This window comes from Bison bison, unplaced genomic scaffold, assembly GCF_000754665.1.
Source record: "Bison bison bison isolate TAMUID 2011002044 unplaced genomic scaffold, Bison_UMD1.0 scf7180017864459, whole genome shotgun sequence".
Classification (NCBI taxonomy): Eukaryota; Metazoa; Chordata; class Mammalia; order Artiodactyla; family Bovidae; genus Bison; species Bison bison.
The window spans coordinates 868,884-882,760 of NW_011495021.1; the positions used below are offsets into that span (position 1 = coordinate 868,884).

At 37.2% G+C, this 13,877-nt stretch overlaps 1 long non-coding RNA gene across 2 annotated transcripts in view; it reads right to left on the bottom strand.

The window, feature by feature from the left end:
• LOC105002883 overlaps positions 1 to 12,579 on the bottom strand; it is a 71,980-nt gene extending 59,401 nt beyond the window's left edge. For both annotated transcript variants that reach the window (XR_827039.1, XR_827038.1), the window contains exon 1: positions 12,355 to 12,579. This is a non-coding gene — a long non-coding RNA (uncharacterized LOC105002883). The remainder of the gene's footprint in view (positions 1 to 12,354) is intronic.
• Positions 12,580 to 13,877: the final 1,298 nt, after the last annotated feature.

Here is a 13,877-nt window from a genome sequence, read left to right on the forward strand (position 1 = left end):
AACTCACATCCATCAAGTCAGTGATGCCATCCAGCCATCTCATCCTCTGTTGTCCCCTTCTCCTCCTGCCCCCAATCCCTCCCAGCATCAGAGTCTTTTCCAATGAGTCAACTCTTCTCATGAGGTGGCCAAAGTACTGGAGTTTCAGCTTCAGCATCATTCCTTCCAAAGAACACCCAGGGCTGATCTCCTTCAGAATGGACTGGTTGGATCTCCTTGCAGTCCAAGGGACTCTCAAGAGTCTTCTCCAACACCACAGTTCAAAAGCATCAATTCTTCGGTGCTCAGCTCTCTTCACAGTCCAACTCTCATGTCCATACATGACCACTGGAAAAACCATAGCCTTGACTAGATGGACCTTTGTTGGCAAAGTAATGTCTCTGCTTTTCAATATGCTATCTAGATTGGTCATAACTTTCCTCCCAAGGAGTAAGCGTCTTTTAATCTCATGGCTGCAGTCACCATCTGCAGTGATTTTGAAGCCCAAAAAAATAAAGTCTGACACTGTTTCCCCATCTATTTTCCATGAAGTGATAGGATCAGACTGTGAAATTGTGGATAAATTAAGTCATTTGTCTAAAAGTTATGTGGTCATAAATTTGAAAGTGAAGGATTATATCTGGTGCCAGACTTTCATACTGTCTACAACTGGATGTGTCATTTGTTTTAAGAGATCAATAGTTAAAATATGAAAAGAACATTTGTGTTTCTAATTGACGAATTAAAAAATTTACTTATGCAAATCCTGTTTTCTATAGGAACTGTAGATACTGATGTGTGGCTATTGATAATGGGTGAGTGGTGAGGATGACTGGGAGAATTTTTTTGTAGAATTGTCATTTCAAGTAATCAGGTATTTGGTAAGCCTTTGGATAGAAATTCCCATTTTGATCAAACTAAATCTTATTTAGTTCATGCTTTTGATTCATCAAAAGGAGGTTATGTATCAGATATTAGATAGCTCTATAATGATATTACAAGCTCTATAATGAAATGCATCTTTAATAGAAATGTCATTCTTAGTAAGAGGATTGCAGTGTAAAACCTGAATGTAACTATGATGGCCTACCCATAATGGACTATTTGGCTAACAAAATTATTGTTGCTGCAGAAATCTCCTTATTTCACTGCGATGGCAACCCTCTTCAATATTCTTGCCTGGAGAATCCCATAGGCAGAGGGGCCTGGTCGGCTACAGTCCATGGCGTCGCAAAGAGCTGGACACAACTGAGTGACTTGCACTTTGACATACAATGTGACACATATGGCTGATAACTGTGTGCCAAGCAAGCACACAGAATACCTTTGAAAATGCTTATTAAATGACTAAATGAATAGATTAATTAAAATGTTTCACACTTACTGCTCTTACCAATGACACGAATATCCTCTTACTTCTCAGTCTCTCCCAACTATTGTGTGAAAAGTTGAATTTTTTAAACTCTAAGTTTTATGATGTTTTTGATGTTTTTGTTTCCTTACCTACTTTTCTGATCAGTTTTTCCCTGTTACCTTTACTGACTGTTCCTCTTCTACACATGTCAGAAGTGCAAGCTTTTACAGGTTGGCCTTAATTACCTTCTTCAATCATAATCATTCTCTCTAAGTGACCCCAATTAGCATCATGGCTTCAACTATTCTATTTATACTGAAGAAATAGAAAAGGGGAGAGGGAAGGTGTTAAACAGAAAGAGAGAAACACAGAAGGAAGGGAGGAAGGAATGGAGGTGGGGAGGAAGGAAGGAAAAGAGATAAAGAAAGAAAGAGGAAGAAAGGAAGTAAAAAAAAGAGGGAGGAAGGGAGGGAGGGAAACCGGCTAGTGCAAAGAGCAAGCTGGTATCCCACAATGATTTCATATCAATACGTCTAAAGTAGAACTCCAGCAAAGTGCAGCCAGATAATCACGATGGTGTGATCACTCACCTAGAGCCAGACATCCTGGAATGTGCAGTCAAGTGGCCCTTAGAAAGCATCACTACAAACAAAGCTAGTGGAGGTGATGGAAAACCAGTGGAGCTATTTCAAGCCCTGAATGATGATGCTGTGAAAGTGGTGCACTCAATATGCCAGCAAATTTGGAAAACTCAGCAGTGGCCACAGGACTGGAAAAGGTCAGTTTTCATTCCAATCCCAAAGAAAGGCAATGCCAAAGAATGCTCAAACTACCGCACAATAGCACTCATCTCACACGCTAGTAAAGTAATGCTCAAAATTCTCCAAGCCAGGCTTCAACAATACATGAACTGTGAACTTCCAGATGTTCAAGAAAAGCCAGAGGAACCAGAGACCAAATTGCCAACATCTGTTGGATCATTAAAAAAGCAAGAGAGTTCCAGAAAATCATCTATTTCTGCTTTATTGACTATGCCAAAGCCTTTGACTGTGTGGATCACAATAAACTGTGGAAAATTCTGAAAGAGATGAGAATACCAGACCACCTGACTTGCCTCTTGAGAAACCTGTATGCAGATCAGGACGCAACAGTTAGAACTGGACATGGAACAACAGACTGGTTCCAAATAGGAAAAGGAGTACTTCAAGTCTGTATATTGTCACCCTGTTTATTTAACTTATATGCAGAGTACATCGTGAGAAACACTGGACTGGAAGAAACACAAGCTGGAATCAAGATTGCCGGGAGAAATATCAATAACCTCAGATATGCAGATGACACCACCCTTATGGCAGAAAGTGAAGAGGAACTCAAAAGCCTCTTGATGAAAGTGAAAGAGGAGAGTGAAAAAGTGGCTTAAAGCTCAACATTCAGAAAACTAAGATCATGGCAACTGGTCCCATCATTTCATGGCAAATAGATGGGAGAACAGTGGAAACAGTAACAGACTTTATTTTTGGGGGCTCAAAAATCACTGCTGATGGTGATTGTAGCCATGAAATTAAAAGGCACTTACTCCTTGGAAGGAAAGCTATGACCAACCTAGATAGCATATTCAAAAGCAGAGACATTACCTTGCCAACAGGACCTTGCCAAAGGTCCGTCTAGTCAAGGCTATGGTTTTTCCAGTAGTCATGTATGGATTTGAGAGTTGGACTTAATGAAAGCTGAAGGCCAAAGAACTGATGCTTTTGAACTGTGGTGTTGGAGAAGACTCTTGAGAGTCCCCTGGACTGCAAGGAGACCCAACCAGTCTATCCTAAAGGAGATCAGTCCTGGGTGTTTATTGGAAGGAGTATATTGAAGCTGAAACTCCAGTAGTTTGGCCACCTGATGCAAAGAGTTAACTCATTGGAAAGACCGTAATGCTGGGAAGGATTGGGGGCAGGAGGAGAAGGGAACAACAGAGGATGAGATGGTTGGATGGCATCACCGACTCGATGGACATGGGTTTGATTGGACTCCAGGATTTGGTGATGGATAGGGAGGCCTGGCGTGCTGCGATTCACGGGGTCGCAAAGATCGGACCCGACTGAGCGACTGAACTGAACTGTACTGAACTGACCTGAAAGTAGAACTACTTACCTTTCCTGTTAATCATCTTCCCCCAGTATTTTATATTTAATGAGCATTGTTATCTTCTGTTTTTGCTTACGTTCAAAGTTTAAGAATACTTCTAATACAGTCCTCTTTTTGTCTATCTATATTCAATCAATCTCCATTGCTTATTAATTTTTTCTTACTAATGTCTCGAATATTGTTCTGATTTTCTTTGAATACCTTAGTTCAGTCCCTTAAAGTCTTTCACTTGAAGTATTACCTCTTCCTCCTGTCTGGCCTCCTTTGGCTGATCTCACTTCTGTTTAGGTAGTTATCTACATGTTACTCCCCACTTACAATCTTTTTTAACCACATCAAATTGGGTCATTTCATTTTTCCTGCCTAAAACTTCTGCCCTAACATTACCTGCAGTATAAAGTTCAAAATCTTTTGCACAGAATGTTAAAACCTATTTCTACACCAACCTTTTCCTCCTTTCTCTATGGTTTTGTGCCAAGCACACTGACCTCCTTGTTCCCTGAACACACAACATGCTTTGAGAATGTTGTGCCTGGAATACCCCACTCCATCTCCTCCTCTTGGCAAACTCCTGCTCCTCAGTCAGTGCCAGTTCAAATGAATCTCATCCGTGGCCTTTCCTCACTCCCTCAGGCAAGTAGTTGTTCTGTTTTCCTCTCCCAAAGGAGTCATGCTCACACAGTGATTATATCAGCGGTTACATGCTACACTAGAAATTGGTTTTGATATCTGTTTTCTCCAATACACTGCTGTATTCATCTATGTCACCATCCCTAATATAAAAACCATATAGTGATTAGAATTTATGCATGCACATATGAATATTTACAAGCTACAATTTCATTCATATTCTTTTAAAATTATTTCATTTTGTTCTTTGAACTTAATGTAATGATGGTCAGTATAATAATGATTTAACTAGTTCAAAATTTTGATACACTCTAATATAATTTTAATTATTTAAAATTAATGAGCTATTTAAATATTTTTGTATTTTTAGAAATCATGATGACTAATATAAACTGCATGTCACATTTCAGGCATACATAGACTCATCAATAAGAATTCCATCTCTTACCCTAAATCTGCTTCTTCATCTTCCTGTGTCAGCCTACATGATGGGTTATTAATTGATTTCTCTTGTAAATCTACAAATTTAAGTCTATTTTTTGTAATTTTAAAATTTGATTAGGCTTGAGTATTATACATAAGTTACAACTGTGTTATAAATAATAAATGCCTTTCAAGAAAGAATCTATTGGCCTCTCAGAAATTAAAATCTATGGCCTTAGTGATAGAATTTTATGGAAGATATTGTGGGTATTTTAAAGATCTGTTCTACTTCCTTGCAAGGGTAACAAGTTATATTTAGGAATACTGATGTTTACTAAGATCAATGGAACAAAATAGAAAGCCCAGAGATAAATCCACACACATATGGACACCTTATCTTTGACAAAGGAGGCAAGAATATACAATGGATTAAAGACAATCTTTTTAGCAAGTGGTGCTGGGAAAACTGGTCAACCACTTATAAAAGAATGAAACTAGAACACTTTCTAACACCATACACAAAAATATGCTCAAAATGGATTAAAGATCTCAATGTAAGATCAGAAACTATAAAACTCCTAGAGGAGAACATAGGCAAAACACTCTCCGACATACATCACAGCAGGATCCTCTATGACCCACCTCCTGGAATATTGGAAATAAAAGCAAAAATAAACAAATGGGACCTAAGTAAACTTAAAAGCTTCTGCACATCAAAGGAAACTATAAGCAAGGTGAAAAGACAGCCTTCAGAATGGGAGAAAATAATAGCATATCAAGTAACTGACAAACAACTAATCTCAAAAATATACAAGCAACTCCTGCAGTTCAATTCCAGAAAAATAAATGATGCAATCAAAAAATGGGCCAAAGAACTAAATAGACATTTCTCCAAAGAAGACATACAGATGGCTAACAAACACATGAAAAGATGCTCAACATCACTCATTATCAGAGAAATGCAAATCAAAACCACTATGAGGTACCATTTCACGCCAGTCAGAATGGCGGCAATCCAAAAGTCTACAAGCAATAAATGCTGGAGAGGGTGTGGAGAAAAGGGAACCCTCTTACACTGTTGGTGGGAATGCAAACTAGTACAGCCACTATGGAGAACAGTGTGGAGATTCCTTAAAAAACTGGAAGTAGAACTGCCTTATGACCCAGCAATCCCACTGCTGGGCATACACACTGAGGAAACCAAAATTGAAAGAGACACATGTACCCCAATGTTCATAACAGCACTGTTTATAATAGCCAGGACATGGAAGCTACCTAGATGTCCATCAGCAGATGGATGGATAAGAAAGCAGTGGTACATATACACAATGGAGTATTACTCAGCCATTAAAAAGAATACATTTGAATCAGTTCTAATGAGGTGGATGAAACTGGAACCTATTATACAGAGTCAAGTAAGCCAGAAAGAAAAACACCAATACAGTATACTAACGCATATATATGGAATTTAGAATTTAGGGTTATTGTTACCCTGTATACAATAACCCTGTATACGAGACAGCAAAAGAGACCCGGGGGGATGGTGTGGGGAGGGGAGGGGAGGAGGGCTCGGGATGGGGAGCACATATGTGCCTGTGGCGGATTCATTTTGGTGTGTGGCAGAACCAATACAATATTGTAAAGTTAAAAAAAAAAGATTAAAAAAAAAGAAAAACAATAATAATTTTTTTTAATTGATCACACTATGCAGCATGTGGGATCTTAGTTCCCCAGCCAAAGATAGAACCCATATGCCCTACAGTGGAAGGGCAGAGTCTTAACCACTAGACCATCAGGGAAGTCACTATGGTAACCAACTTATATTCAGTGGCAGTTGAAATATCCTGCCTGATTTGTAATTGTGTTCTTTATACTTCTCTCATTTATCCAAAAAAATATTTATTCAGTTTCTATACTGTACAAGATAATGTGCAAGAGATACAATCAATGGTGAAAAAAGACAGTCAGGATACCTGTCCTTCACAGCATTTAGAGTCTTCATTTAATATTATATATTATCAGTCAGTCTTAAAGGATATCAACCATGAATATTCATTGGAAGGACTGATAGTGAAGCTGAAGCTCCAATAATTTGGCCACCTGATGCAAAGAGCTGACTCATTGGAAAAGACCTTGATGATGGGAAAGATAGAAGGCAGGAGGAGAAGCAGACAACAGAAAGTGAGATGATTGGATGGCATCGTTGACTTAATGAACATGAGTTTGAGCAAACTCTGAGAAATGGGGAAGGGTAGAGAAGCCTAGAATGCTGCAGTCCAAGGGTTCACAAAGAGTTGGACATGACTTAGTGACTGAACAACAAATTAATATTATTAGGTCTATTGGCCAAAAGATTTGTAAAGCATTTTATTACCAAATAAATGTATCATTAAATATATGTCATTAATATATGTGAAGGCTCTGTATCTATACCTTGATTATTTCACATATATACAGAATACATGATGTGAAATGCCAGGCTGGATGAGACACAAGCTGAAATCAAGATTGCCAGGAGAAATATCAATATTCTCAGATATGGAGATGACACCATCCTTATGGCAGAAAATAAAGAAGAACTAAAAGCCTCCTGATGAAGGTGAAAGATGAGAGGGAAAAAAACTGGCTTAAAACTCAGCAGTCAAGAAACTAAGATCATGGCATCTGGTCCCATCACTTCATGGCAAATAGATGGGGAAACAATGACAGAGTTCATTTTCTTGGGTTCCAAAATCACTTTGGGTGGTTACTGCAGCCATGAAATTAAAAAACACTTGCTCCTTGGAAGAAAAGCTATGACTAACCTAGAAAGCATATTAAAAAGCAGAGACATTTCTTTGCCAACAAAGGTCTGCATAGTCAAAGCTATGGTTGGTTTTTCCAGTAGTCATGTATGGATGTGAGAGTTGGACCATAAAGAAGACTGAACACTGAAAAACTGATCCTTTTGAACTGCGGTGCTGGAGAAGACTCTTGAGAGTCCCTTGGACTGCAAGGAGATCAAACCAGTCCATCCTAAAGGAAATTAACCCTGAATGCTGAAGCTGAAGCTCCAATACTTTGGCCACCTGATGCGAAGAGCTGACTTATTAGAAAATGCTCTTAATACTGGGAAAGATTGAAGGCAAGAGGAGAAGGGGACAACAGAGGATGAGATAGTTGGATGGCATCACTGACTTGATGTACATGACTTTGAGCAAGCTCCAGGAGTTGGTGACAGCCTGGGAAGCCTGGCGTGCTACAGTCCATGGGGTCTCAAAGAGTCGGACATGTCTGAGTGACTGAAAAACAACAATAGTACACCTTGTGTGGTAAGTTCCATCAGTCGTGTCTTACTCTGTGTGACCCTATAGACTGTAGCCTGCCAGGCTCCTCTGTCCATGGGATTCTCCAGGCAAGAATACTGCAGTGAGTTGCCATGCCCTCCTCCAGGGGATCTTCCCACCCAGTAATTGAACCCAAGTCTCTTACATCTCCTGCACTGGGAGGTGGGTTATTTACCCCTAGCACCACCTGGAAAGCACCCTGCTATATTTAAAATGGATAGCCAACATGGACCTACTGTAGAGCACAGGGAACTCTGCTCAATCTTATATAGCAGCCTGGATGGGAAGGGAGTTTGGGGGAGATGGATACATGTATATGTATGACCAAGCCCTTCACTGTTCACCTAAGACTATCTCAATATTGTTAATTGGCTATACCCCAATAAAATGAAAAGTTAAATTTTAAAAAAGTCCTATTATTAATCAGAATTTCAGATAAAAGAAAATGTTTTGTGTATGTGTGTGTGCCGTATGCTATGTGTGATGAAAGAGAAAAAAGTTAGGAAATTCAGTAGTTAAAATAGCTAATAAATAAGTAACAAATAGGAATCCATCTGCGAATGCAGGAGATGTGGGTTTGATTCCTGGGTCAGGAATATCATATGGAGAAGGAAATGGCAATCCATTCCACTATTATTGCCTGTGAAATCCCATGGACAGAAGAAACTGGCGGCAATAGTCCGTGGAGTTGCAAGAGTCAGACACAACCTAGCAACTAAACAACATCAAAAATAAATAAGTGGGGCATGATGGTTTTAAAGCATATATAGGAGGTAAGTGGCTTATTAATACTTATAAGATTTTACCACCAGATTATCTGTCTTAAAGAAAAAGCAACTTTGACAAATTCAATAAACTCATATTAGAAATATATAAAAGGAAAAGGAATTTTATTTTCTTATTCTTTGCCTCCAAATAAATTTTCCCTGACAGTGTGAATATACATGTAAAATACAGTCCCAAACTGTACACAGACGCTCTTAAGAAGAAGTACAGTTTTCAAGGCAATTCTAATGAATATGATCATCAAGTCTCTTTGCCCTATGGCAAGTAGGGTGTTAGAGGCGAGTTCTTAGACCTTATTTTGTCTGCTAATATGCATTTAGGTATAAAGATGAGAAAGAAGAGTGAGACAGAAAAACCAGGGTACTTAATGTGAGCCCCAAGGATTGGTTTTAGGACATAAAATAATTTGCAGTATTTTTAATGGAAAAAGAGTTGATAACAATCATCAGATTCTCCAAGGAACCTATAATTATCCAGAAGTTTAAGAACCCAAAAAGGAGAGTGAGAGAGAGAGAGAGAACAAAATCAGAAATAAAACATTTCCAAGGCAATAATTAGGAGTACTTTTGAGAGCCAATTTTTTTTTGTTTGTAGAATTCTAAAATTAAGTAGAACATTTACAAATATAATTAGCTTTCAAAAATGCTGCTATTTTGTTTACTATTTGGAATAGAGATAAAGAGGTAACTGAAACAGAAAACTTCCCCTGTCGTTTAGATGTTTTAGCAATTGCTACAAACAACTTTTGGGAAGGTATTTTATATCTACAATTATCAAAGTCATCTCAGTCAAGATTTGTCTTTGGTTTATTCATATAAACTTTACTTTGAATTTTGCTCTTAAGGATGCCTGAAATTATGATTTGTATTCTATATCATAATTATATTTACTATTGTAAATTAAGTATTCTATATAGATCAAGAATGTGTTTCAGAAACAGAAATTTAAAAAAATAAATTCACTCATATCATGATCTATTTTTCAAGTGATTTTTTAAAATATCAAAAAAGTGATTTTAATCACTTTTTAAGTGATTAAAAAGTGTAAGTCAAATTACATGCAATAACATCTACATATTTTGAGAAAGTAGTTTTTGAATATAGAATATGTGCCATCTTTCTCAGAGTTTTGAAAGTTTACTTAATAAATGAATTACAGCTCATCTTTACTGAAGTCACTTTCTGATAAATAGCCAACATTAAGAAATAAATAAATATAAGGCGGTTTGTGAATTCCAGCCTTCTTGGCGAGTCACAATTGGTGTGTTGTTATCTTGGCTTGAGGACAATAGTCATAATTACTTTCCTCTAAACAGCTGAACTCAATCCAACGCACAATGTCATGTTTATGAATCTGTTGTAGCAAAAATTAAGGTTAGCAATGAAGTAAAATGCCACTGGAAAAACATTTTTCAAACTTTTCATATCCCCTACTCCCCTTTCTTATTTCATCAAATTGGAATCACTCCCAATTTTAAAGGGATCACAGATTGAATTGTACTTTCCCAGCCACTGTTTGTCCAGTGAGTTCAACAAACACATATGTAGCCAGAAAACATTTTTGCTTTTGTGTATGTGGCTTTTCATGTGTATTAAAATCATGTTCTTTAGTTTTGCTTAAATACTGTGGTTATTACATCATTATAAATATATTCATGTACATTTATTCTAGACAACAGTTTTTGAGAGATATTTAATGTTAAAATGATTGTGTCTTGAGTTAGAATTTTACTAGATTTGAACAAATAAAAATTGTTGATTTTTATATTTCTCAATTTTCAAAGAAATATTAATAATATTATTCAATACAAATTAAAATCATATTTACACCACTGATGATAATAGAAAATGATCAATAATTTCAATGAACTTAAAATTACTCAATTCTCTGAAAAAAAAACTGAAGGATAAAGGTGTGTGTGTGTGTATGTGTGGAGACAAAGAGAAAGGGAAAAGTCATATAGATAAGGAGGAAGTATAGGACTCTGAGGTACTCAGCAATGAACTTGTAAGTCCAAGAATAAGAATCAGCGGGTTTGGTGGAGGGTTTTTATCAAGAATAAAAGAGCATTGATTGGAAAGAAAATTGCATGATGTGACTAAAACTTTCACCAAGGATTATCCTACTAGACTAGATAAAAGGGAACGAATAAAAATTTTTCACAGACAAATGCAAAGAAATATTGTGTGAGATTTTTTTTATGAAAAGAGAGAGAAGGAGGAGAAGGGGAAGACTGAAATTTTATGCCCAAGGGCCTGGAAGGATGATCACTGAAGTCATGCAAGGGACAGAATAGTGAGAGAACATTTAAAGGAAAACAGATGGTCTAAGGTCAAACATGAAAATAGGCATAGTAGAGAAGTTATTAATGCTAATTTAAAAATTATAACATGTGTATAGTACATTTTGTGTCACCAGTGTTTTCATGGGCATGTTACCTCATTTGACTTGATAGGGAAGAAGAATGGCCGTGTAAAAGAAGAAAAAGGGAGGTCAACTAGACAGTGAAGTATCATTTAGACATTAGGAAAAAAATTAGAAAACAGCTAATATCACTTAGTTAGTGTTACTCTAAGTGCCTGACATGATGCTGCTTTTTAAATCTACGCTTTTAATCTTCACAATACATTTTTCAGTTATTATGTCTCCATTTTGCAGATGGGAAACAGGTTCACAGAGCTTTTGTCAAAGATCACATAACTAGGAAATAGCACAGGCATCCATCTCAGAGATGACTGGCCAGAAACATTCGATATATATATATATATATATTTTAAATTCCTAGGTCAATCAATGCTGAAAGACCTTTCTGAAATAAACAGAAAAATCAAATCTCTCAGCTGCTTGTTCACCATTCAACTCTACACTATTTTAGTTAAAAAGTAAATGAATCAAAAATGATCTATACATAGTTAGAAAATATTTGTTACTATGATGAGATATTAACTAGACTTACTGTGATAATCATTTTTTTAATACATGAAAACATTTAATCATACTTTGCACACCTGAAATTAATATAATGCTATATGTCAGTTAGGGTTCCCTGGTAGTTCAGCCAGTAAAGAATCCGCCTGCAATGCAGGAGACCCCAGTTTGAATCCTGGGTAGGGAAGATCCCCTGGAGAAGGGATAGGCTGCCCACTCCAGTATTCTTGGGCTCCCCTCGTGGCTTATATGGTAAAGAATCTGTCTGCAATGCACGAGACCTGGGTTTGATTCCTGGGTTGCGAAGGTCTCTGAAGGAGGGCATGGCAACCCACTCCAGTATCCTTGCCTGGAGAATCCCCATGGACAAAGGAGCCTGGTGGGCTATAGTCCATGGGGTTACAAAGAATGGAACATGACTGAGCAACTAAGCACAGCACAGCACAGTGGACATATCAGTTATCCTTCAATAAAAAATAATCCATAACATAAACACTAAGGAAAAATAGGCAAATACATTTATTTACATGTTCTCCATATCAAGTACTCCTCTAAGTGCTCTACAACATAATCTTGACAATTTCTCTGTTAATACAATTTCATTCCCTCATGTGTCCTTTAATTACCCAGAGGCCCACCAATAGAAATGGGATAGCATGCTCTACATAGGTCCCTTCCTGCCAATGGAGGGAAGTGAGAACAATAACAGCAGCAAGCATTTAGGTTAGTGCTTCTCTACACCAGGCTATTGCCAAGCACTCTACGTATATTAGTTCAGTCAGTACTCACAGCAGCTTAATGAAGTGAATGCCACAGTATGATCCTCATTTTACTGACGAGTGAAGAAAGGTACGGAGCAGGTAAGTAGTTTTCAGAAATTTCCAGGGATACAGTCAACAGATCCAGGATTTGCATGGAGGTCCTCTGCCTCTGGAGCCTGTGCTATCAGTAAATACATTGTACTGACTTTGTACAACTTAATAAAGGAGACGTAGTACCCTTGTCATGGTTCTACAAGCCTGCAGAGGTCTGAAGTAAAGAAAATGTTGACCATTTAAAGAAACAGTAAATTAAACAGGATAAGGAGTGGGTATTTTTGTTTGCAACCCAACCTCTACCAACAAAACAAAACATAACACAGAGACAGCTTATTTATATTCATATTTTACGATTTTTATTTTATTTTATTTTATTTTATTTTATTTTATTTTTAAACTTTACATAATTGTATTAGTTTTGCCAAATATCAAAATGAATCCATCACAGGTAAGGGAAAAGATTGCAACTATCAAATCAAAGAGTGGTTAAATTAAGAACACCGTTGACTACCATTGATATTTTCATATCGAACACTGAAATGCCAAGAAAGACTGTGAGAATGTCTAATTTTAAACATTCAAAGGGTGAATGTACCTAAATATGCAGACAAACGGAAGACAAAGAGAGGAAGATGCCCTTTTGCTCTCTGATACAGTCTGAATTGTAACTCTTGAAAATACAAATATCGGTGAAATTAATACCAGCTATAAATAGTCATATAAACCATTCCAGCTTTTTTTTCTCACTTTCTGAGAGTACAGAGATGCAGTTTCATGTTTAACACTGTATTTCTTTATCAATTGGTGCTTCTTCCTTATGTTGCAATAGTGATATAAAAATTCTGAATCACAATTTATGTAGATATAACTAAAAACATTAAAAAGTGACATGATTCTTACAAAAACTGTTCTTGCTAAACATAAATGACAGACTTGAAACATGCTAGCTAACATTTAAATTTTTATTCATAAATAAAACTTAGAGTCCAAGCAAATATTAGACATTTTACCATTCAGTTCTTCTCTGAGTTAGAAATTGTGAGAAGTTCCTTTGATGTTATTAATTCCATTAACTCCATATTAAGGTTTTCCCATGTTTGGCAGTAACTAAACTGACCAGATTATCTTTTCCATCTTCTATCCTTTTCATATGACCAATACACATAGCAAGTACCATAAATGATAACATCATTATTTTCAATTGTCTGTATTTAAGGAAAAACATTTTCCTATGGATGATAACATGGCCATTGCTGCTGCTGCTAAGTCACGTCAGCCGTGTCCGACTCTGTGCGACCCCATAGACAGCAGCCCACCAGGCTCCCATCCCTGGGATTCTGCAGGCAAGAATACTGGAGTGGGTTGCCATTTCCTTCTCCAGTGCATGAAAGTGAAACTCTTCACGACCCCATGGACTTCAGCCCACCAGGCTCCTCCGTCCGTGGGATTTTCCAGGCAAGAGTACTGGAGCGGGTTGCCATTGCCCTCTCCTAT